Genomic DNA, 27187 nt, shown 5'->3' with positions numbered 1-27187 from the left:
TGAAGGGCAACATGGACCCTTTCCTAGATGTGTTCCTTTCTCTGCACCAGTACAGACCTCTCCTCACTTATAGCCCATCACTATTCAATGTTCTAGATTCTTCTACTTGCTCTTGGCCTCTCTGTTTTCTGATCATTCCTCAGTCTTTTGTCGGATTCTCTCCCTCCACTATTGCTCCCCACGGTTTAATCCCCAGTCATTTTCTCAACCTACATTCTCTTTCATGGCAATTTTATCCATCCCAACAGTGTCAAATTTCTGCCTTTACACAAATATTTCCCAAATCTCTCTAACTTTGACCTCTCTCATAAACCTCAGACCATTTTCAAATAACATCTACACATTTATTTCAGCAGGGTGTCCCAGTAGCAAATCAAATTCAATTAAAAATTCTCCCCTCCAGGGCCTTTCGAAACACAAAAGCCACTCAAAAAATTGGTGAATTTGGTTCCAATCTTTTAAGTACCATAAAACCAAACAGACAAAAAGTTTGTATCACATGACAAAGAATTTCACTGATATACAAATTTATATATAAATTGTTTCTACAAAATCACTGAGAAAGGCCAGCTACTCTATCAAAATATCGTTCACAAAAAAGGAAACAAAATTGCTCTAAAACGTTTTACCCCTATCAGACCTGCAAGGAAACAGGAATCAACAAAACCAGTATGGGGATACAGGAACTCTCATATGCCGTTGGTGGGAAAGTATATTTTGGATGGGAATTTGGCCATTTCTAGTGAAGGTGAGTATATGCGTACACTAAGACTCAGGGAGTCTACTTTAAACTAAAGTACTGCACTAGAATAATGGTTATCAAATCTTAGGGTGCATCAGAAGCACCTGATAAGTAGAACCACCCTCAGAGTTTCTAATTCAGAGGTTTGGAAAAAGCCCGAGAATTTGCATTTCTAACAAAGTTCCCAGGTGATCTTGACATGCTGGACCTGAAACCGAATTTTGAGAAACCACTGCCCTAGAGAAACGCATATGGGCACAGAAGACACAGACAAGGATGTTCAATGCAGCATTGTTTATAACAGCAAAAAACTAGAAACAAACTGAAAATCCATTTGAAGGAAAAGGTAACTAAATTGAGGTGTTTTTATATACTAGAAAACTCTATTTTAGAATTAAAATTAATTAATAAGATCTACAGTACCATGGAGATAAAAAAATTAAACACAATGCTAATAAAGCAATTTCTGCAATGTCATATGTAGTAAATTATTTATACAAACTTAGATTATATACTATTTACAGATATATGCATGCAGTAGAAGTAAACAAAAATGACAAGCTACACGTCAGACTCATGATGGGAGAGCGAGGGAGAATGAGACTGGGAAAACTATACAAGACATTCCAAGTTGATCTCTCATACTTCTTTTAAAATACGGATGACCTGAGGCAAACATACAATACAAAAACATCTGTTAGATTTGAGATAACTACTTCAGTGTGTACTTTTCTTTGTACTGTTCTGCTTAATTTTTTAAAACATATTGTATTAACTGTAGGAATAAAGTAAGGATGTGTTCCATTATATCAAACACTGTCTGCAGAAATTCTTTCCTGAATTCTGGTTTGTGTTTAGCTATGGACGGACAATATGAATCTCATCATGTTGCCCCCTTTGCTTGGCTACGAAGAAACCTTGAGACAAATTTGTGCCTTATCTCTTGAAGCTATAGGTTATTCTACATGCTCATTCCATAACAGCTTTATTATTTACTTAAAGTTGTTATCCCCTTTGCTATAATTCTGTCAAGTGATTACTCTTTTTAAATATGTTAAGTATTTTTGGAAACTGCCTCCAATCATTTGGAGGTATAAATGAACAAAAAATCTATCATCTCATACACAGCACCGACCACTTACATACAAGTCATGGAGGAGGAGGAGTAAGGTTTAGTAGCACCCTCACAGAGTACCACCACTGGAACTACTGCAAGTTGCTACTGGTTTCAAACACTGCTCTACAGGCGTTTACAACTAAAGCATCCCATGTAATCACAGACGGAGTTGCCTTACACATGATGGATGCGCTGTTTCACTTAACTGAGCAAACAAAGCACTGCTTTGGCATTTGAGCTTCCTTGGTTCATGCAATTCGTGGCCCTATGATAACATCAAGAAAAGAGACCAAATGCTACACCTGTGCTCAAGGCAGGCTGGCACTGGACACAGAAAGCACATTGTCACAGACCGTCTATTTGTGTAGTAGAGGCCAGAGTGAAACTTACAAATTCCTACTTGAAATTATCTTTCGGGCAGGCTGGCAATGAAGATGTGAATTCCACATGTTAGTTAAAAGCACAAAATTAAGCTCTGGAGGTGTTGGGTGCAAGCTCAGCCCTATACTGAGCAATCATAAAATACAAATTTGAGTTTGTTTTGAAGTTTAAAAATACCTCAATTTTATCTAACAATTAACAGTTTAAGAATTCTCTGAGTCTAAGAACAGGACAAATTTAAAAATGAGTTTATTTTAATGGCTTAGCTATTGCTACTGAACCATGATCCATTATTACAACCAACAAGAAAAAATACTACTTTGGTCTTAGCCATTTTTTTCTTTTTTGTTTCTCACTCATTTTGTAGCCAAGTCTTTTTTTTTTTTAAATAACATTACCTTTCTTCCAATTTTTAAAAAAATGTCCAACCCAGCAGCTAGGAAAGCTGGAGAATCAGCCTTAGATGCTGAGGAGCTCTAAGCACACAACCTGCTGAGAGGGAAATTGACTAAGATAGCACAAGTCTAATTAATTTCACTCATAGCAGGCACCATGGGCAATGTGTAGCCAGTGTTACATGAACTCTCTAGCACTTCATGCCAACTGCTGAATACCCAGCAAAAAACAATTTAGGAAAGAGGAGATCCATTTGAGAGTCATGGTTTGAGAACCTCTGAAGGAGACAACTAGCACCAAAATACGAGTATATTGTTCTTCACTTCAAACAAATTAAGACAAACTGTCCAAGTTCCCAAATAAGAAACGTATTCTCCAAAGCTTAGCAAACTTCCCAGTATGCTGACAACCATGAGGCTGAGCATATCTGTTATACACCACCATTTATTTTCTTGTTCACTGTATTAAATCCAGACCTGTGAGGTTATACCTCTTCTGAGTCACACCAAGAAATAAACTTACGTGTATTTTGCTGTATAGAAAGCGCACCTTTTTGCCCAACTTTTTGAGGGAAAAATAAAGATGCACATTATACATGGGCAACACTAAACAAACCAGGGGTGCACATTATACACAGCAAAATACAGTGAAATACCTGTGGACTGCAATACTGCCCAAATTCCAATGAAGGTAGTTATCAGTTAGCAACTAATAACAATCTCAAACAGAATGCTTCCTAGCAGGTATTATGATGCACAGATAATACCTTCAATCGAACCTACACAGAGTGCACTTCTTTTCTGCCTATGAACACACTTCTATGGCCTCTAGCAGACTTTTAAAGGAACTTGAAACTAGTCTTTGTACTCCCTTTACCACCTAGCACAGCCAGCCTAGAACAAGGCATTCAGCAAAAATACTTTGATGACTGAAACATTTATTCAGTTGATATTCAAGTTCATTAACTTTTGTTTGCTTCTTTCACATATCTCTAAAAGAGACCTTTGAACAGTGCTGAGTATATTAGATTTGCAATGTAATGAAAATCATTAATTTGTTCTTTTGGATGATGTACAAACAAAGCCAAAAACTCCCAGCCCCGCACTCTCAAGTTTCGGCCCTGGTAAAATTGAGTTTTTCATCTAGTATTAAGTGTATCTTCATTCTACATGGCGGGAAAGACATTATAATTTCTTTCACTTTGAAAACAAATCAGTAATTTGAACTCTTACATAATCAGGATTCTTTCAGGATAGAAGATGAATTCCCTGTGCAACAGGGGGAAGTGTTGCAGTAGTTTAACCTGCAGTATGTGCAGAGCTAAGCTAGCACATTCTCTGAAAAGTGTTACATAGACAATTTATGCAGTTATTTTTTATCCTTCTTTTATTCTCTATAAGCATCCTTCCACCTCTGATCTAATTCAGGCATCCACAGAATTTTTTTTAAAAAGCCAGCAGCAGGCATATCACACACATGATATCTATGAGTTAGTCTTATGTCCACAGCCTTAAAAATTATAGGAATAAGGTTGCAGATATATTAGACTGAACCATGTAATTGTTCTGTAGGCCAAATATCAGCAATTTTATGTGGTTCAACATAATACACAAACATGTGCAAGCTAGATGGCTGGGAACATAGCTTCTTGCCAAAGAATGGTTTGTTAGGGACTTTTTAAAAGCCTATCACTTTTTTCTCTTTTGGTTTAAAGACTTGTACAGCTTCCAAGTAAGGAAAAATCCCAATGTCATAACTATTTTAAACCTGAGAGACGTTTGCATTTCCCAAAACAGAAGAAGCCAGAAAGATTGTTGACAATTGAGAGAAATGGAGATAGAGATGGAGAGGGCAGAGAGGAGGAGAGGGGAGAGAGAGAGAACAGAAAGAGAGAGAAAACTAAACTATAGAAAGACTTGGTTATATTTCTGAGTAACTGAGTGACTTCCAAGGAGCATTTACGTTTCTTCTGTTACAGTGTCTTCAATTGTACATAGTCCAGGAGGTAGTAACTGCTTTCTCATTACCCTAAGGTCAGATTATTATAGGTCATACTGACTTTCTCTGTGCAAGGTTTGAATGACTTTTGAATATTTCTTATGTGTAAGCTTTCTGCAGTTCAATCTAGCCTAACCAAATACTTTTTAAAGTGCACTACTGTAAAATTTAGAGATAATTCTTAAAATAAAACTAAGAACAATCAAAGAGATCTCAATTAGCAAAGGAAAAACTGGGTTTCTCTTATGTCCCTTATTGGGTTCATGTTTTATAAAATATGTAAGTTAAAGATAACTACTTTTTAAAAACTGAGACATAACTTGACAAATAACATTGTTTTTTAATTTTGTAAGAGAGGTATTTAGTATTAAGCAAATTTGAAGATCAAGAAAAGTCAATAGCCTAAAAGAAAAATGGGCAAAGAACAGTCAATAGTTTACAGAAATATAAATACCAAAGGTTCTTAAATATGTGAACATATGTTACGCTCTCATTCATAATAAGATAAATGCAAATTAAACCACTCATTGGTTCACCAGTGAGCTGGCAAAGATCAAAATGTTTATTTCTGCCCTGGCTGGTGTTGGCTGAGTGGATTGAGTGCTGGCCTTTGCACCAATGGGTCACTGATTTGATTCCCAGTCAGGGCACATGCCTGGGTTGTGGGCCAGGTCCCCAGCAGGGAACACATGAGAAGCAACCACACACTGATGTTTCTCTCCCCTTCTCCCTCCCTTCCCCTCTCTCTATAAATAAATAAAATCTAAAAAAAAGGTTTGATAATACTTGCCCAGGGTAAAAAGAACATTTCTTTTTTTTTAAGATTTTATTTATTTATTTTTAGAGAGGGAAGGGAGGGAGAAAGAGAGAGAGAAACATCAATGTGCGGTTGCTGGGGGCTGTGGCCTGCAACCCAGGCATGTGCCCTGACTGGGAATCGAACCTGTGATGCTTTGGTTCACAGCTCGCACTCAATCCACTGAGCTACGCCAGCCAGGGTTATAAGAAATTTCTGATTAGAGCATAAATTGCTACAATCTTCATGAAGGGAAATGTATATAAAAATGAATATGAAATGTATACCCTTTGAGCCAATGATTCTACTTCTAGAAACTGACCCTTTTGATGTATTTAATTATGACAAATGTAAAATGTTTCTCATGATAACACTATTTGTAATCACAAAAGAATGGAAATAATGTAAAAGCCCATCAACAGGGGCTTGATTAAATTATGACTCAGATAGACAATGTAATAAGCATCTGTTAAAAAAAAGAAATGAGGAAGCTCATTCTATTTAAAGAGGCAAAACATTTGTTTCAATATATATTAAAGATATATACATACCTTGGCTCTGAAAAGCTAGGGACACTGGTTACTTTCAAGGAAGGAAATTGGATATTTGGTTGGGAAGGAGAATTTCCATTGTGTTACCTTTTTACTTTCTGAATTTTGAATTACGTGACTATATTACTTTTCCAAACAATAAATTTAAAATATTTAATCCTGGTCAAGTAGCTCAGTTGGTTAGAGCATTGTCCCAATAAACCAAGGTTGCAGGTTCCACCCTGGGTCAGGGCACATGCAAGAATCAATCAATGAACGCATGAATAAGTAGAACAATAAATGTTCCAATAAATGTTTCTCTTTCCCCACCCCCCTCATCGTTTCTCTCTCTGTCCCTCTCTCCCGCTCTCTAAAATCAATACTGTAAATAAAATGGATAAATAAGTAAAATTTTTAAAAGATTTTATTTATTTATTTTTAGAGAGGGAAGGGAGGGAGAAAGAGAGAGAAACATCAATGTGCAGTTGCTGGGGGTCATGGCCTGCAACCCAGGTATGTACCCTGACTGGGAATCAAACCTGCGACACTCTGGTTCGCAGCCCGAGCTCAATCCACTGAGCTATGCCAGCCAGGGCTTATAAATAAGTAAAATTTAAAGAAATCAGCAGCATTTACAAATAATTTTTAGAGATTATGAGATGGCGCACAAAGCAGACCCTTATGAGAAACAAGACAGGAACTCTTCAGTGGCTTCCACTGCTATCTGAATAAATCTGTGTTCTGTCCCGACAGCTGAGTCCTCAGTGCACCTCCCTGACCTCATCTAACACTCACCCTTCTGAATCACCATGCTTCAGTCGCTCAGGCCTTTAATTCTGCTTAGTGAACAGAACAGGCTCTTTCCTCCACCTAGAAGGCTCTTTCTTCCCTCAGTTCTTTTCATAGTTGGCTCCTTCTTGTCTTTAGAGGTCCTATCAAATGTAATACCTTTCTGATCACACCATCTGAAGCCCACTTCTAGCCCATTCTTTCATCATATTACCCTGTCTTATTTTCTTCTTTATTACCGCCATCTGAAATTATCGTTTTAATTTTTTCACTTGTCTGTTGTCTTCCCCGCTAGAAGTTAAGCTTAATGAGAGAAGAGCATCCCCATGTGCCTAATAGCATAACAGATGCTCAATAAATATTTGTTCAATGAAATTGTTGTTGAATAACTAGACTCACTGTGCTGTGGGATCATATTTTTCCTTAATGAGTGCCTGTTAAAATGTTAAAAATTTGGGAGTTGCTGAATGAATAACAGCATAGGAACCCAGGCATATTTTTAAAACAGAACATTTTAAAAATTATCAGTTCATCTCACTCTAACTTTTAAAAATTCATTCAATGCATTCCAAAACTACACTCTTCTTTGATTACAGAAATCCAAGAAAGCTTGGGAGAAAAGGGCTCAATGAGAAGTTCCCGAATCCACAAGACAACGGCAAGGAGCAGACTCTCGGGAGTCAGCCGGTGCCGGGTCCAGGACGCACCACTGCAGCAGCCGTCAGGGATGCAGGCTGGACGCCAAGTTGTTTCCAGTTAAGTTCTACACAATGAAATTCCAACATATTGATAAAATAAGGCAGATCCTTGGCATTTACTTAGATTTGACCTATAATTTTCATACTATCTGACATGGATTTGATTCCCTTAAAATTGGCATGCAAAGATAAGTAACATTAAATATATGTGTCAACATGTATACATATATAAATATATATAAACATATCTTTAAAACATGTCTAGATACATAACTAAGTTTTTTCTATACCAGGCTAAGATGCAGAATATGTTTTCTGCCACAGCCAAATACTTGTCTAATTAAGAGTGAAACTGTTCTTGGAACTGTTGTGTACAAGGAGAACTCAGAAACAAGTACAGTATTACATGTGCATGTCAGTACCTTTAGGATCATCCCAGTTTACAAATATTTCTTAGGCAAGCACAGACTCTAAAATGACTGAGGATTAGGTATGTTCACAGTACATAAATTGGTTATTTTTCCTTCTTCTCCTCAATGTAAGTGTTATGAGGTAGAGTTTTACAGAATGGCCTGGCTAGTGAGTCTCATCCAGACAAAGTCAAGATGAACAAGAAGGTACATGAAGAGTCTCCCGTCATGGAAGGCAGTGGGATGACCAACAGAATGCTCCCACTGACTCCCATACCTCAGTGTGCGCTGGCTGTTTACAGTCTCTCTGCCCTTTTCTACAGGTTATAAATAACTACAAAGTGTCCTTGCCCCCAAGGAGACCTTAGCAGCCAGCTCAGAGGTTAAAATATGGAATAATTTTCACTTTGGATGCAACTTTTCAGTTAGCAAAATAATCAAAAGAACAGAAAAATTTACTGCCAATTTAAGAGCTAGGGAATCATTCGTCCACTGAAAACCATCTATTATGTGAGTGCTGTTGACACAGACATATTAGCATAATTCCCTACCTCCGAAATATGTGCAGGGTGAATGTGAAATATGTGCAGGGTGAACGTAGCGAATGCTCTGCTACAAATGCAGAGATCTCTTTGGAAAGAGGCCGGCAGATGAACAGCCTTGTAGGATTGTGTCTCCTTAGACCCTAAAGAAACTTTCTGAGTTTTGTGCTTGTTTTTCAATTTAGACAAAAATAACTATTGAGCTAAATATATCTATAAAACAAGACTGGAAAGAAAAAAAATCCTGTCTCTACTTGGATGCAGGAGACAGCAGAATGAACCATGGTTGCCACCATCAGAGGATTCACAAGACCTGGGGTAACACCGTCAGGTGGTATGCTGCTATTGTTAATTACAGAACCCCAACTAGGAAAAAACAAATTCCTCCAACTGCTTAAAAAAAAAGGCAGACAGGTTCATCAGATTAAGCCTCTCCGCACATCACTGTCAAACTCCATCATTTGGGAGACATCTGAAATGGGATGACATGAATCCAAATCAGCAAACAAACCTGATTATAAAGGGGCTACTTCACTTCAAAGTGGGTCTCAGTTCCAAAGGAAAATACATTTAGAAATGAAGTTAGGTAGGCAAAACCAAACGATCAGCAACTTCTCTCTTTTCACGAATTTTAATAATGTGTTGACTCCACTGAACGGCTTTGGAGAAAATCTCTAAGGCTACAAAGAGCAAAGTTAGGAAAGACGAAGATTTTAACACATCCCACGTGTTATCAAAGATTTCTCCTCTAGGTTGAGGAAATTTATTCTAAAACGAGAGCTAAGACAGAATTTTTAAAGAAAGAGGAGATGGGGAGAGGGAAGGAGGGGAAGGAGGTAGAGGAGGGGGAAGGGAAGGGAAGGGGAAGAGAGAAGAGGTAGGGGGATAAAACCTTATGCCTAAGAAGATTCTATTTATATGTAATTATATTCCCAAAGTTGTTTTGAGATTTGAGAGGTTTTTCACCCTTTCCCTTCCACTACAACTAGGAAGAACCTATAAAATCCAAATAGTTAACAGGTGAAAGGCTTGGCCCTAATACGGTTTAAGCGTATCTGATCTGCAAGGAATCCAAGAACAAGTTATTACGTGAAACAAATAGGGAGAGGCTGGATGACCCCACAGGGTCCCCCCTTTACAGAAGCCAAATTCGACATGCAGTTCTCTTTGGCCATGTATACTTTAGTCAAGCCATTTAAAAATATTTCTTGCTAACACAAGCTGGCTACAGAAACGGCCCAAGGACTACATATCAAAAAATAAAGTCTAAATTGGACTTAAGACATGCAATTTAGAATAAGTCAGAAGCTGAAAAGGTCCACCTGCTCCAGAGGATTTGGTATATGAGAGGTTTCCCTGAAAACCCAGAATTTGTTTATAAAAATTGTGTACTTATTCTTACATGTTTAAACTTCAGTCACCTTCAAAGTACTCTCCATTTGATGCAATACACCTGTCGGGACCTTTCATTCACTGCTCAAAACAGTTTCCGAACTCATGATGCCTTTTAGTGCTTCTGCTGTTTTTTTGTTTCACCTCTTCCACATCAGCAAAATGTTACCTTCTGAGGACTTTTTTCATCCAGGGGAGCCGCTCGGGTGAGACTGGGAGAAAGGGAGGGTGGGGCACTGGTCAGCGGTGGGGTGGGGGGCGTTTTTGGTCAGAAACTGCTGAACATGCATCGCAGTGTGGGCAGGTGTGCTCATCAATCACCCACCAGGAAATGGGCAAACGTGCTGAAAGACTCTTCAAAATAAGTTCACTGAAGGCACACGCAATCTCTCGCAACAGCATCAGCTGGCACCCCATTACAGACGGGCTCCTAGAACACTAACCCAGGGGGGGAAACCTGTACTACAAGGGGCCCACCCTCCAGAAGATAATTCCGGGCTTTTGGGGGGCCCCCTCAATTAACTACATGGGTAACCAAGTCTCTTCAGCAATAACTACTATAATACTATCTAGCTTAAATATTTTTAAAAGTACAGAAGCAGTATTTTCTAGAGATACTTCTTTTCTTTTAAATAAGATTTTATTTATTTATTTTTAGAGAGGTGAAGGGAGGGAGAAAGATGGGGAGACAAACATCAATATGCGGTTGCCTTTCGTGTGCCCACCACCAGGGACCTGGCCTGCAACCCAGGCATGTGCCCTGGCTGAGAATTGAACTGATGACTCTCTGGTTTGCAGGCCAGCACTCAACTCACTGAGCCACAGCAGCTAGGGCTAGATATACTTCTTTATGAAACACCTAGACCTCCCTCTAACTATGAGAGACCAAGGTGTACAGGTGCTTTCGTCTTCTTTAATTATGGTCTTACTGAAGAAATCTGATGATTGTTTACATGGACCCATGCTCCTGGCCTAGCAAATATTGGCAGGAAAGAAATTCTCTCTTTTTCTGAAGTTATTAAAATAAAGCAATTTCTATGTAAATGTTAAGGTTCTAACTAACCTAAATGAAACAAAGGATGGGCACGAAGTTCTCAGCTTTGAATGTTCATTACAAAATTCACGACACAAGGAAAAAGTAAAACCCCACAGGCAGATAAAACTAGGGAGTTAGACAGAATGTTTGTCTTAACAGAACGTCCTGGCTCCCAATGATTTGTGTCAGAATTTAAATGATTAACATGCAATAACGCCTATTTTACCCACTAAAACACTGTAAAAACGTACATAACATTTGAGACAAGAATCTCATACCACAAAGTAAAAGTTTGAAGATGTCAGTCACAGGCCTGGCCAGCTAGCTCAGTTGGTTACAATATCATTCACGCCCGCCAAGGCCGTGGGTTTGATCCCAGGTCAGGGCACATACAAGAAACAACCGTGAATGCTTAAATAAGTGGAACAACAAAGCAATATTTCTCTCTCTCTCCCTTCCTCTCTCTCGTTCTCTGAAATCGAGTAAAAATAAATGAATGAATAAATAAATGTACATATATATCTATGTATGTTTAAAAAAAGAAAGAAAAAACCCATGATGCTAGCCGGAGTGGAAGGAAGATCTTTTAAAGTTCCCCACAGAGAGATGGGCCCCAACGCACACACACAAAGCCGATCTGCTCTAAACCAAACTCCTTTTATAGAATGAAACGAAGCCCATGAACTGCTCAGGGCTGTCCAACCTTTTGGCGTCTCTGGACCACACATTAAATACACAAACACTAATGAAAACTGATGAGCAAATAAAAGGTTTTAAGTAAATTTACGATTTTGTGTTGGGCTGAATTCACAGCCATCCTGGGCCACAAGAGCCGTGGGGTGGACGACCCCGCCCGGGGATTAAGGTATCCCCTTTTCTAAACTGCAACCCTAACTTCCCTGAAGGTCTGTCCTAGGGAGAAAGATAATCTTCCTCTGAGGTCTCAAAATCATGTATTATCAACTGTTAGTTAAAAATTTAAACCCAAACATCTTTTCTCCCGTCCACCTTTAGTATAAAAAGACTAATCCTTTCTGCACCCGACAGCCACCACAGGTCTGAATAACTCCGGCTTACACTAGGGAAGAATATTTGGAATAAAACTTCTTTTTGAAGGCATTTATAAAAATGTTTCTTTCACAGTTTGTAATGCTCATTATTTTTTTCCCATTTTTTAAAAATACCACCTTACATGCTTACCTTCCATGACTTTGAGTTTACACATCATTTGCACTGAAACAGTTGATTGCACTCGAGATGTGCATTTTTTTAAGTCATGGTAAATATTTGTATGCATTCCATTCCACTTTTTTCCTCATTATCTTAAACTATATTTAAAATAAAACTATGTAAAAAGTCACTAAGTCAGTAGGGAGACTAATTTGTCTTGTCTAACAGGAAATCTCTGTTGGAAATAGAGACGATGAATCAGACTTAACCAGATTCTGAATCTCACACAAGTCCTCCTTCCTTTGGCTGTCCTGAAACGGGAGAATCTTACAAAAGCGGGTGATGCATTTGCTAGGGTTTGCACGTCAAAATGACCACTCATATCTCTAGTCCTGAGTGCTGTACTTTTTAGTCATCTTTCAAAAAGATAATGCTTAGAAATTAAAGTCAGAAAATCCAAGCTAATTCTTTTAATGAAACGGCTTATGAATGTAGCAAAAATGAAACAGGTGGCTTGCCCCCACATCAACAAGAGAGGAGGGATCACTTTTGCCAGCTACCTCACAAAATATTTAAAAAATAGCTATTAAGTTTTTATGTAAAATACCCTTTTAAGAAAGTGCTCTGTGGGTCTGTTACACCAACACAAGATGCATTTAAACAAAGCAATGTAACCTATAGTTTTTAAAGAAGATTTTATTTACTTATTTTTAGAGAGAGGGTAAGGGAGGGGGAAAGAGGGAGAGAAACATAAATGTGTGAGAGAAACATGATCAGTCTCTCTCGCACGCCCCCCAACCAGGTGTGTGCCCTGGACTAGGAATCGAACCGTCAACTTTTCATTTTATGGGATGACGCCCAACCCACTGAGCCACATCAGTCAGGGCTGCATCCTATAGTTTTAATAAACAGCCGTCACTCTGAGGTTTCTGTTGAAGGCTGGTGAGATAACTCGGCTAGACACCACCCCATACCACCCTAAAAATCTCCCATATCCTACAAAGTGACTCAAAACAGACAAAGGAATAAAAGTGGTCGCAAGGCTTCCAGGAGCCTCATGCAGACAGGAAATCCTGCTGTTGTCTTCCCTTTCGCAGGAAAGGGAAGTGCTGCATGCACTGGGGTAGTTCTTTAAAAACATAATCTTTTCCTGAAAATGTAAACACTATCTTCAACTGTTACACTGTACAAATAAGCTTCTCTTATTTTGGTAAACCAAATCTGGTTACTACTAGGAATGGAAGGAGCCCTCACCAAAAACCACCTTAAACTACTGGTGTTAAAACAGGACAGCCGGGCTCAGAAGATTTAAGAGAAGACAGGGAGACTCAGGCTGAGTCCATCTAATAAATATTTACCGGACACCAACTATGCAAGACACTCTCTGAGACAGAGTAGTTAAAAAAAAAAAAAAAGAAAAAGAAAAAAACAAAAGACAAGGTTCCTGACCCTCTGAGGGTAGACAGACAGACACACGCCTTTAAGATTTTATAAGTAACTATCTTATGCAGAAGTTATTAATGAACTTTAACAGCTAAAAATGCTCTGAATCTGACTCTTAAAGTCAAAACCAATACCTTTAGTCCTTTACTCTCTCTATATATATTTTAAGGTTTTGGTGTCTCGGTTAATTTGGTGGAACAAGCACTTTTAGGCCCAAAGGATCAGCGAAGGTTAAAGAGCAACAATGCTGGTAAGGACTACGAAGAACAGAAGAGGAACAGGGTCACTCTCACACTCCTGGCAGAACAAATTAGTACCACCACTTCGGAAAAGCAGTTTATTATCTAATACACCTAAGGATCTAGCAATTCCACTCTCAGAGATGGCCCAGAGAAACTCCTCCTGCAAACTTCTGTCAGCACACATTAAAGGGAAAAAAAGTTAAAAGCAACAGTGTTCATAACAGCCAAAAACATCAACAGTAGAATGGCTATACAAAGTGTGGTAGAGTATAATCATGTAATAGATGTTGTGGGGCAATAAAACTAAACTACAGGTCTACACAGTGACATGGATGAAAGTTACAAACACGCTGTTGGGTTCTGAAAGAAGACACAAAAGAGCACTTACAGTATTATTCCATTTCTATCAAGTTCAAAAGCAGGCAAAATTAAACTGTACTAGTGTGCAAAAAACCCTCAATGGTGAAATCACAAAGGAAGGAAATAATTATCATAAATGTCGGACTCGTCATACCCCTGTGCAAAGAAGTATGGGTTATAAACTAGAAGGGGCACACAGCAAGCTTCTTCTGGGTGCTGGCAATGATATATTATTTCTAGGACTTACTGGTAGTTATACAGGTACTTGTTTTTTATAATTAACCTTTATGCAGTTACACTGTGTATCTTTGTTATATTTCATAGTGAAAATGTTCAACAGATGTTAAAATAATCCAACAGGGTGTGTATATATAATTGACCTTTGCACAACGCAGTTTTGAACTGCATGGGTCCACGTATACACAGACTTTTTTCCAATAAACACTGTAAGTGTACTTTTTCTCCTGATTTTCTTAGTAACATTTTCTTTTCTCTAGCTTAGTTTACTGTAAGAATACAGTACATAATATACATAACATACAAAACATGTGTTCACGGATTTATCAGTAAGGCTTCTGGTCATCAGTAGGCTATTAGTAGTTCAATTTGGGGGAAGTCAAAGTTACATACAGATTTTCAATGGCATGAGGGGGTCGGCATCCCTAAACCTGAACTGTTTAAGGGTCAACTTTTTTGTGTGTGTGTGTAAATTTCATTTATATTTTTACTGAATATATTTAATATTTACTATAAATAATATCTATCTATTTCTTCCAATGTCTAAGGGCAAATAAATGTCTTACGCAGAATGCACCCTTGATTCTCCCCCTGCAAGACAATTTAGGATGAGAACTCAGTAACAGAGCAGGGCCACTAGGAAGAATACCTACAGATAGTCTTTCTTACTATACCCTCTTTCTTTGAATTTATATGCAATATATAAGATCTGCATTTCAGGAAAATTTTCAATACTGACACAAATGTTTAAATCTACATATATCTACTCACCTGGAGCCATTACTTAATACCCAAATTATTACAAGAGATAAGCAAAAGCTTCTGAAAAAGCAAAGCCAGGATACAAGTACTTCTTTGTATGACTGTTGCCTCTGATGAAACTTCCAATGACTTCCCATCTCACTCCAACTAAAAGCCAAATCCTTTCAGTGGCTGAAAGGCCCTGCACAATCTGGGTGTCATTACCTCATCAGCCCCATCTCCAATTACCTTCTCCTGAGCTCACCTCGTTCCAGCCACCTTGCCCTTCTCTGCTGTTGTTCCTCAAACAAAAGAGGCTTGTTCCTGCCTCAAGGCTTTGTGCTCGCCCTTCTCTCCACCTGAATAACTCTTCCCTGAGACATTCTCTTGGCACGCTGCTAACACTGCTGGGTCTTTCCATAACAGTCACCAGCTCTGTGAAGCCTACCCCGACACTCGACACTCGTAGAGATGCAATCCCCAACCCTGCAACCCCAATTGTATTCCTCCTCCTCTAACTTTTTTTGTTACAACACTTAAAGTCATCTTCCCAGCTGTATTTGCAATGGAAGAAGGGAGACTCTTGTCTGTTCTGTCGCTGCACCCTGTCAGTGTCTGGCACACGGAAGGCCAGAAATAAACGCTTGTTTAATAAACGACTGAATTAATCTTTTCTTTTGGATTTCTCTTGAAAGATTAGACAGTAACTTCATACAGTTAAAACAAATGAACAGACAATGTTTCCCCTCGCTATATGCCAAATTTAATATCAGAGTTTGTTTTACTTGCAAGTTTCAGGGTTATGTTCTTATTAACACTAAGGAGTCACAGGTAAGACTTATATAAAGTTGACACAAACTAAATTGTATTCTCCCCTGAAAAATGTGCAGCGCCTGTTTTAATGACAATGCCGGGTGAGCCCAGAGACAAGAACTCTCCTGCACGGCCGGTGCAGGTAAACACTGGCATAATCGCTGTGGGAACCACCTGACAAGATGCAGCATGAAGACTGAGTGATTGCTTCTTATATAACTAAAGCTATACTTTTTGTTATTTTTAAGTTTTTAACAAATAAGCATGTGAGCCCTGGCTGGCGTAGCTCAGTGGATTGAGTGCAGGCTGTGAACCAAAGTGTCGCAGGTTCTATTCCCAGTCAGGGTACATGCCTGGGTTGCAGGCCATGGCCCCCAGGAACCGCACACTGATGTTTCTCTCTCTTTCTCTTTCTCCCTCCCTTCCCTCTCTAAAAATAAACAAATAAAACCTTAAAAAAAATAAGCATGTTTTACTTTTTTTTAATCCTTACCCAAGGACATTTTTTTTTGGTGCTTTGGGAGATTGGGAGAGCGAAACATCGATGGGAGAAAGAAATATCAATTGCTTGCCTTCTCATTCACACTCCAACCACGGATCGAACCTGCAACCTGGGTATGTGCCCTGAATGGGAACTGAACCCATGACCTTTCGGTCCATGCATCAACTTTCCAACAGAGCCACACCAGCCAGGGCAAGCATGTTTTATTTTTATTGTCAGAGAAAAAGGTGTCTTTTAAAAATTTTGCAAACAAAACATAATTTCAAGAAGTTCTTTTAAGAACTTAAGAATATTATCTTTTGACTAACACAGAAACAATAAAGGTTTCTATTGTGTATCCACATGAAATAGCCCAAGAAGGGGACTACAGTTAGGAAAAAAATTTTTTTTTACTTAGAAACAGAAATTTTATGGAGTTTCCCAAGTAGGGAGGAAAACAAAACTCCTATTCCATAAAGAACATAATTTTATTCTAAAGAAAGATTTAAAATAGGAATATTTCTCCACAGGGTAAAACGCAGGACTGATGTCATACAGCGCAGGTAGCGCACTCCGTTCAAACCTCCTGGCCGCAAGGGCACATGGAAGACAGTTCACCGAACAAAGCTCACTCACTGGGAGACACGACAGGCACCTCTGTGCGTGCAGGCAGGGCTTACTCTTTTCATGAGCTGCTTCGCCAGTTAAAGACGCAGCAAACCTACACCCAAAGGTGCCTTTCCAATCACACCTGATCCATATCCTAAGACTTAATAAATATGAGAAAAAATACACAGCCATCTGATATTCTACAGTTATTTATTACTAAGGTTTCCATTTTAAGTTTTATTGTTTTTAAAAATATGTAGCATATAAATTCTTCTCAAATTCTTAAGATAGGTGAATATATATTCATACATGAGATAGCTGCCCAAACTAGTTAAAGAATTCCTACTCAAATACTCACAGCAGGCAGCCTTATTATTAAAGAGTAACAGTTTTCATTTGTAATACTTCAGCATTCCAAGTGCTCAACGCTCAGAATAGGATCCACATTTAAAGAGAAAAAATATGAAATATAAAAATTAAAAATATACTCAACCTCACAATAATTAATAAAAGTATAGTGGATTTAAAGATTCCAGAAAAAAGTTGTAACTGAAAACCACTGATAATTAAAACAGATGGTTTCTGAGCAAAATTTCCTCCAACAGTTCCAATTTAAGGTGAAGGCTTATATTTTTTAAATGCTTAATTTGACTAAGAACACTCCAAGAAACTCTTTCATAAATATCAGCTGTATCTGGATCATGCTGAACTTACAAGGTAACATAAGAATTGTAAGCACTGGACTGGAGATCACTAAACAGGCCTACATTTAGTGGGCAGGAGTTTAAAAGTAGTAAAAGAAACTTAGAAGGGGGAGAGGTGAGTAGTTATTGACATTTATGAAAAATAGCTATTGGATGTGAGACAATAAAATCACAAAATACTAACATGCAAAAGTTGCCAAATTTATCAAATTCCAGAAAGAATCCACAGGAAAAGAAATTTTCAGGGCTTCTGGCCTTAGAAAAAGATTGCCATTCCAAGTTATGGAAGATTTTCCATATCCCTTCTTCTTCCTCAAATGACCCCTCCCTCTCCCCAAAGTGGTAGACCAAGGGGAAACATTCAAATAGAAGATACTTAGACACTGGCTAGTGTGTCTCTGCGGGGTTGAGTGCCGGCTTGCAAACTGAAAGGTCACCGGTTTGATTCCAACTGAGGGCACATGCCTGGGTTGCAGGCCAGGTCCTCAGCTGGAGACATGCGGGAGGCAGCAGATCGATGTTTCTCTCCCTCTCTTCCCCTCTCTAGAAATAAATAAACAAAACCTTTAAAAAAAAAAAAAGGTACTTAGAATAGAAACAAACCACCAAAACAACAAAAAGTTAAGAGAATGAGGAAGAGGAGAAAACCATAAGGGATATGTATAAGGGTTTTGTTCACTAGAGTTTTGTCTTTAATGGCAAAAAAAAAAAGAAAGAAAGAAAAGAAAACAACGTATATATCCATCAAATGGTTTTGGAAAAACTGTGAAACAGTCATACGGTGAAATAAAAATAAAACAGATAAAATGAGGGACCTAGATCTATACGTATCCAGAGGAACAGATGTTGAAAAACAAGAATAAATGGAAAAAAAAGACTTCCACAGAATTTATTTATATGTATATCTTACACACATTTTTGTGTTTCACACACAGCACACTGGAAGAATGCATACTAAATCTATGGTAATGGTTGCCTCTGGTGAGTGAGGGTGGGAAAAGAGCTGAGAAAGTGAATAAAGAGGACTTTAGTCGAAGGTGTTTGTCACAATCTCTCTAATTGTTTGGCTTTTTGAAAAAACTTTCAAAAAACAATGAATTCAGAGGAATTAGAAAAGCTTTAAAAATCGACATCATAGCAATATTTTCAATAAACAATACTATAATCGAAATCCAAACAAAAAAAGCCAGGGAAGCCCTGGATGGAGTGGCTCAGTGAAGTGAGTGCCAGCCTGTGAACCAAAGGGTCGCCAGTTCGATTCCCAGTCAGGGCACACGTCTGGGTTGCGGGCCAGGTCCCTGGGCAGGGGGCGTGCAAGAGGCAACCACACAATGATGTGTGAAACTTCTCTCCCTCTCTTTCTCCCTCCCTCCCCCTCTAAAAATAAATAAAATCTTTTTTAAAAAAAAACTTAAAAAGCCAGTGAATTCAGTCCCTATATTCTCAATAATGAGAAGTCCAGCTTTTGTTGGTAAAATATTTTTCCTAGTTGGAAATTACATAGCACGGGGGTTGCTTGAAGAGGGAGGGAGGAAACAGACCAATTCCATATATTTCAGTAAAAAAGTACATTTTAAATAAAAACAATACTCATAGTAATCCAGCATATCTTCAGAGAGACCATCAACCCTCACCGGGAACCATGTCCCCGTGGAGCACCTTCTCTCTCCTTTCCGACCTTCTGACCTCCTTAGACCTCTGTTCTGTTCTACCCTCTAACCTCCTGTGGCCTTGTCCTCCATCCTTCCCCAGCGTTACTCATTTCCCTCTCTACAGACCAATCCTTCTTGAGCCACCTCAAATTTTAATACCTATATACACAAAGACAGATTTTTTAAAAGAAAACTTAAGACTTTCTGAAATGCTTTAAGCTTTTTCTCCTCTTTCAAATATGTTTTTCTTCCTTCTGTTACCTTCTCCATCCTCAGCCTGTTTTTCCCCTTCCATTTTAATTTATTTTTTAATTAATTTTTAGAGAGAAACATTGCTTTGTTGTTCCACTTAGGCATTCACTAGTTGCTCCCTGTAGGTGCCCCGACTGGGGATCAAACTGGCAACCTTGATGACCAGGACAATGCTCTAACCAACCCTGAGCTACCTGGCCAGGGCCAATGGCTGCTTTCAACTGCTGGCAAGCCTCTGCCATGTTTCTACATTTCACTTCTTAAGGAAAGGATACTCCCAAGTAAACCAAACAAAATCCCACTCCATAGCTCAAAGGTCAAATAAAGGGGAAAAAAACTAAAGTAAAAAATACTAGCCAAGCCCTGGCTGCCGTAGCTCAGTGGACTGAGCGCGGACTACGAATCAAAGTGTCACAGGTTCGATTCCCAGTCAGGGTACATGCCTGCGTTGCAGGCCATGACCCCCAGCAACTGCACATTGATGTTTCTCTCTCTCTCTCTCTATCTCCCTCCCTTCCCTCTCTAAAAATAAGTAAATAAAATCTAAAAAAAAAATACTAGCCATATTTTGCTACCTTTCATTTTGATGTTATGGGTAAGGATAAAGTTCTAACAACTTAATGAGAGAGCAAAACCAGACTTGCTTGTACATTTTATCATCTTTATAGTACTGTAAATGTACCTGGAGTCCTCTATTTCACAGGGTACTTGGGTTAAGAATAGTAAGACCATGTAGAACATGTCTGTACAGCTGAATATTACAGCCTAGCAGAAACATAACCTCAAGATTCACAGTACAGACACAACCCATACACTCCTACCTCATCCTCTTGGTACAAACAAACAAAAAACAGAAACAAAAACTTCCAAGGTCTTTTCTGTTGCTTTAAGCTGTATAAGCATTCTCTCACAAGCAGTAGTCAGTGCTTCAGTCTTCAAAGTACTTTGACATTCATGATCTTATTTGGGATTTTAAACAGCTCTGTAAGGCATGCAGGGGATGTGTTTTACAAATACGGAAACAGAAGCTCAGAGGTTACGATCTGTCATGGTCACACAGCTATGAAGGGGTTTGAGTTCAGAACTGAAGTCTTTCACTCCCTAATCCAATACTTTATAGTTCATGTGACGAGGTGATTCTCAGGTCAGGCACCGTCTTTTATTCACCCTGCAGGAACCGGAAAAACATCTGAGGGAAGGCACATTCACATACCCCGGCTTCAGACTCCAATTTCATTTTTCAAGTGGCAACTCTGTTGAAAAGTATGCTCTTTTGTTCTAATGAGTTCTGAGCACCGTTATTTTCTTTTAAAGACTTATGTATTTTTAGAGAGGGGGGAAGGGAGGGAGAAAGAGGGAGAGAGACATGGATGTGAGAAACACTAATTGGTTGCCTCTTGGACGCACCCCAGAGGGGACCAAACCTGCAACCCAGGCGTGTGCGCCCTGACTGGGAATGGAACTGGCGACCCCTTGCCCAACCGAACAAGCCACACCGGTCAGGGGCTGAGCACCATTATTAGTGGAAATTTGGGCCAACTGTTGATAGGCTCATGCCTATCTACGTGCAAGACTGGACCCTGGGAACAAATCGTATGCCCTAATACTTTTAGAATGACTCTCCATGCTTTAGTCGCTAATCACCATTCATTTGAAAACCAAAATGTGTACTGTTCTAACATGCCAGAGCAACCTTCTAGTCTGAGTTTCTGAGGAACAGGGTCTTTTTCTCTGGAGATCTCTATCTCCCTTTTGCCATAAGATTACAGAATTTGAAAATAAAGTTTCTATCATTACTTAACTATACTCAATTTGAGATATCTAACATGACTAAAACATTAAATGAAACTATCTTCTACCCAGTTGCTCAACCCAAAACCTATCTTCTATCTGATCTATCAGGAAGTCCTGTCAGCAGTCCTGCTTCCTAACATATACTCCATTTACCTATTTTAATTTTGTCCATTTCTGTGCAACTTTCTCTTACCTAAACCAGTGTTAACTGGTTTCTAATTATCTCCCAGCTTACTCTATAGCACAATCTAGTCTCCATATAGCAGCCGCAATGAACTTTTAAAAAAGAAATCAGTCCTGGCTGGTGTGGCACAGTGGACTGAGCACCAGCCTGTGAACCAAAAGGTTGCTGGTTGTAGTCAGGGCACATGTCTGGGTTGTGGACCAGGTCCCCAGCTTGAGGCATGCAAGAGGCAACCCATCAGTGTTTATCTTTTAAAAAGGCCTTCTCTGACTACAGCATTTGTACATGAATTAATCCTCTACACTGTCCACAGTCTACAACCTGATCATCTCTTCGGAGTCCACTTTTAATACTGACATTCTGGTCCTGCAAAGCTGAAAACCGGAACCTGGACAGTGGAGGGCTCTGCAAATACAACGCCTGTTCAAAGTCAAAAGTAGCACCCTGATCTTTCTCTTTTTGGCATCCAAAAGAAACTCTCCTAAATTTTCCTTTTTTTTTTCAGGTATACATTTTTAACCAAAGCCATTGTTAATCTTTCAAATGTTTCCTATTATATCCATTTTATGCTTCTCTTTTTAAAAAGTATAATATCAAGCCTCTAGACTCTGTCATTATTTTGTATTTGCCTTAAAGAAATCACTAGCTTTTCTGACCACTAACCTTACTGTATAGCACATAGTTTATTTTCTATCCATTAAGGAAAACTTCAACTAATAATAATGAGACTAGAGATCTGGAATCTGTTTTCTGTGACTGGAAACTGGCTTACAAATAGAAAAATAAACATACAAATAAAGAGTATTTTTGGAGATGTAAATAATACCGACAGTTTTAACAAATGCCTTATAAAGTGATAATAAGGATCAAGAAGACTTGGTAATGCTGCTTAATCCTTCAGGAGGAAAAGACTGCAGTGACCTGAGTAAAGTGAAGGGAATGCCCTCCTACAGACTGGCTACTCTTTGAAGACAGGGACCTGCACCCAGAGCGTCCCGCACTGTGCCTGGCGCACAGAAGGTGCTTCACACAGCTCTGGTGAATAAAGACATTAGTAACATAAATCTAGACATGTAAAAGGACTTAGTGAGCATCCAGTTAAATGATTTTGTTTTACATGTCAGGGACCAGAACCCCAAAGCGGCTCAGAGGCTGGCCCAATGTGATATGGTACACAGAGGAGGCCAGGCCCAGAGCTGAGACCAAAATCCAAGCTATTTTACCATCTTCGTATAATTATGTTGGAAAAAGCAGGATTTTTCCAGAATTTCAACGTGGATAAATGAAAAATAATGCATTGGTGAAAAACAATCAAACTGTAATTAAGGACACTGAGTTCAAAATTATCTGAAGTACAAAAAGAACTTGAAGAGGCACAGTTACCCATTATGTATAATCCAAATGGACCAAATTCTTCTCTCCGTTATCAGAAAGGATGCAGAAAACACCTCAATCACTGACATCCTCCAACCTAGCTTTAAAATCTTACCTAGTATGACTGTTCAGAGTAAGACAACTCCCCAACTCCACGGCTCTTTCACGACAGAATTACAGTGGTCACACACACTGGGTTCCTCCCTATGCGTGTAGAGTTACAAAGACAAATTTGCAACTCTATTTGTTCTTGGCCTTCTCTAACCTTTTCTCCTTTCAATTCAACCAAAGCTTTACTGATTAAAACTGCACAAACATGATTTGATGCTGATCCTCAAGATGTGAAAAGGCTTTACTCTATTTCCTGAAAATTCTTTCCTTTGAAAAGCAAAGATTCATCTTATCAGCCTAGCCAAATTATTATCAAATAGAGTACCTATTTTGAGAGAGGCCTATGGATGATTTAAATTATGGAAGAGTAACACTCCCCACCTATAAATGTAGCAGAATCACAAGCAAAGATTGATTTTTATCCTAAGTCCAACAACTAATCTTTACATTGATGTTTTTATTGTTTGAATCCTAAAGTCAATCAACCATAAAAAATATTCAATGAATGCAATTTAGATGCTAGTCCCATGTTGAACTACCAGCCTGACCACTACCAATTTCTTCAGAATAACTTTGCAATGGCTTGGTTTAAATAAAGAAAAAATGTTTCTGGCCTTAAAGAACCAGGAAAAGACTCAACTAAGAGCTAAAAGAAAAACAGTTCATATTTTCACAAACAGAAATTCTCAACATATAAATTTTTCTCCTTTAAAAATTTTACTACCTCCCTGGCTGGTGTGGCTCAGTGGATTGAGCTCCAGACTGCAAAGCAAAGGGTTACCAGTTCAATTCCCAGTCAGGCTACCTGCCTGAGATGCAGGCCAGGTCCCCAGTAGGGAGTGTGTGAGAGACAACCACAGCCTGATGTTTCTCTCCCTCTTTCTCCCTCCCTTCCCCTCTCTCTAAAAGTAAAAAATAAAGAAAATCTTTAAAAAATAGTTTAAAAAAATTTTTATTACCATCTTTTACAGTATACTTTGCTTTTAAGTAGCAAGCCAGTTAAAAGTCATAAAAATTATTTCTCCAGCTATTCACTTCTGGATATTAGACAAATAAAAACTCAGTAAAATCAATTTTATAAATCAGAACAGTCAGGTATTCAAATTAAAAAAGGGAAGCTTTGGACTCTAGACACAAATTTACTTCAAATATTAAATACCTATAGAACTCAAAAATAAATTCATTTTTAGAGGAATGAGCCTCCAGAGTTACAAAATGTGGGTAAGAGTTACCACTTTATCTTTACTGCCAGAGGTAAGGACTTTAAGAACTGTTTAAAAAAAAAAAGTTGACTGACTTCCTTCTAGTCAAGATGGCCGTGTAGGCACACATGGCTCGCTTCCTCTCTCAACCTCATAAAAATTACAACTAAAATCTAAAACAAACATTAATCAGAACCTTCAGAAATCAAGTTGAATGGAAGTCTGACAACTATGAAATTAAAGAAACCACATCCATCCAGACTGGTAGGAGGGGTACAGACAAGGAATGGGCTGGTCCCACATCCACCTGTGGTGAATAAACTTTGGGAGGGATACCTCGGGAGCAAGGAGTCCCAGCCTCACACCAGGCCACCCAGCCCAGGGTTCCAGTACTAGGAAGGTAAGTCCCTACAACTTCTGGCTGCAAAAATGAGCAGGGATTGGGTCAGGGAAGAAACTTCGGGAGTCCCAAGCAGTTCCTCTTAAAGAAGCCACACACAGACTCTCCTACTCAGACTCACTCCCTCTGAGCTCCATCAACAGGGTAGCAGCATGAAAGGCACCAGTGGCATACAGGCAGAAACTGAAGTGTCTGGCATCAAAGCGAGCAAAAGCCATTGTGCCTTTTCTGAACCCTCCCCTGACAAAGCCAACAAGCTGGTGCCATATCTGAGACTCCATCAACCTGGCTAACACTGTTTGCTTAGCTCAGGAGATCCCCTGAAACTCCACCCCACCCAACTTATGGGCCCACCCAAACTACTTTTCCACATGAAAAGCTGGTCTTAGCTCATGCTTCACAACTTCCTAAATGCTCTCAAACAGCAGCTGGCCTCAGTGAGCCCCAGGCCCAGCACTAGCAGCAGCCACCCTAGATTCACAGCTTGGCTTTGCCTGGGAATCTCCAAGCCCATCACAGGTAGCAGCCATCTCTGATTGCTTTACAGCCCAGGCAGAATGGCCCTGGGAAAACCACAGGTGGGGGCTGACCTTGCTCTGCACCACCCAGGAAACCCCAGAGCCTGTGCACCCAGTGGACAGCTATGGACCACATCAGAGCACCACCATCCTGCCCCCGAACTGCTGATCCTCCACAGAGTGCAGAGGGTGGTAATCAGTGGTCACAGCCAGTCCTTGCAGCTGAATGACCCCAGGTACATCCCTCCCATTGACCTGCCAACAGCAATCAAGGCTCAACTGTAAGAGGACGGTGTACTCAGCTCACACAAAGGGCACAGCTTGAGGCCACAGCTTGGGAGATAGGGGAGGCTGTGCCATTGGACTCTATAGGTCACCTACTACATTAGACCACACTACCAAGACACGGAGTCAAAGCAGCTCTACCTCACACATAAAAACAAACACAGGGAAGCTGCCAAAATGAGGAGACAAAGAAGCATGGCCCAAATGAAAGAACAGATCAAAACTCTAGAAAAACAACTAAATGAAATGGAGATAAGCAATGTATTAGATAGAGTTCAAAACACTGGTTATAAGGATGCTCAAAGAACTCAGTGGGGACCTCAACACCATTAGAAATCTATTTGAAATAATAATGAAAGAAAACATCCCTATTTTGATGAAGGAGTAGACCTGCAAGTCCAGGAAGCACAGAGAGTCCCACACAAGATGGATGCAAAGAGGCCCACTCCAAGACACATCATAATTAAAATGCCAAAGGTTAGAGAGAAAGAGAGAATCTTTAAAGCAGAAAGAGAAAAGAAGTTAGTTACCTATAGGGGAGTTCCCATAAGACTGTTGAGCTAATTTCTCAAAAGTAACTTTGCAGGCTAGAAATATTCAGTCATGAAGAACAGGGAGGGACCTACAGCCAAGATTGCTCTACCCAGCAAAGTTATCATTTAGAATCGAAGGGCAGATAAAGAGCTTCCCAGACAAGAAAAAAACTAAAGGAGTTCTTCATCACCAAACCATTGTTATATAAAATATTAAAGGGCCTTACTTAAGAAAAAGATCAAAACTATGAACTATAAAATGGCAATAAATACATATCTATCAGTAATTGAATCTAAAAATCAAACTAAACAAGAACAGAGACAGAATCATGGATACAGAGAGCATTTTGATGGCTGCTAGATGGAAGGGGGTTATGGGGGAAAGGGTGAAGAGGTAAGGGGATTAAGAAGCACAAATGGGTAGTCAGAAAATAGCCATGGGGATGTGAAGTACAGTGTAGGAAATGGAGCAGCCAAGGAACTTACATGCATGACCCATGGACATGAACAATGGTGGGGGGATTGTCTGAGAGAGTGGGTGGTGCTGGGTGGAGGGGGGGCAAAGGGGGAAAAATCAGGACAACTGTAATAGCAAAATCAATAAAATACAATTGAAAGAAAAGAATTTAGCCCTGGCTGGTATGGCTCAGTGGATTGAGTACCGGGCTGTGAACCAAAGGGTTGCTGGTTCAACTCCCAGTCAGGACACATACCAGGTCCTAGGGTGCGTGAGAGGCAGCCACACACCACTCTCTAAAATAAAATAATGTTTCTGTTCCTCTCTTTTTCCTCCCCTCCCCCTCTCTAAAAATAAAATAAATAAAATCTTTACAAAAAAGAATTTAAAGTTTAAAAAAAACTGTCTTAGAAAGGTTAACATTTTATTTGGTCTTCCAAAATCAATTTTTCACAACAAGAAAAAAATCATTTAAATAAACTTTTAGAATAAGAATACAAGCCAATATATTTATAAGCTTTTGCCTTTTCAGGACCTGAATTCTAGTGCAAGCTTTGCAAATACTTTCGGAAATCTAAATTTTCTCATTTTTAAATTGAGAGCAACTGTCCAAGAATCTCTAAGGTCCCTTTCAGAGCTAAAGTTCTATGCTCCTTTGGAAATACTGTTAAAATTCTATCTGCCTCTCTTCATATGCTTTTTGAAAATGAAAAGCAGTACACATACAGAATAATTCAAAAGTTATAGGCACCCAAATCCCTCTTCCAAAGCCTAAAGATAACCAGTTTTCTTTTCTTC

At 39.2% G+C, this 27187-nt stretch overlaps 1 protein-coding gene across 2 annotated transcripts in view; it reads right to left on the bottom strand.

Annotated features, from left to right (window-relative positions):
- Window positions 1-27187, bottom strand: part of LOC123817276 (speckle type BTB/POZ protein) — a 74725-nt gene that overhangs the window by 23239 nt on the left and 24299 nt on the right. The gene's annotated exons all lie outside the window — the stretch shown is intronic.

This window comes from Phyllostomus hastatus, unplaced genomic scaffold, assembly GCF_019186645.2.
Source record: "Phyllostomus hastatus isolate PE091 unplaced genomic scaffold, TTU_PhHast_1.1 phas_contig_210, whole genome shotgun sequence".
Lineage (NCBI taxonomy): Eukaryota > Metazoa > Chordata > Mammalia > Chiroptera > Phyllostomidae > Phyllostomus > Phyllostomus hastatus.
This window is presented reverse-complemented; position numbering and strand designations above follow the sequence as displayed.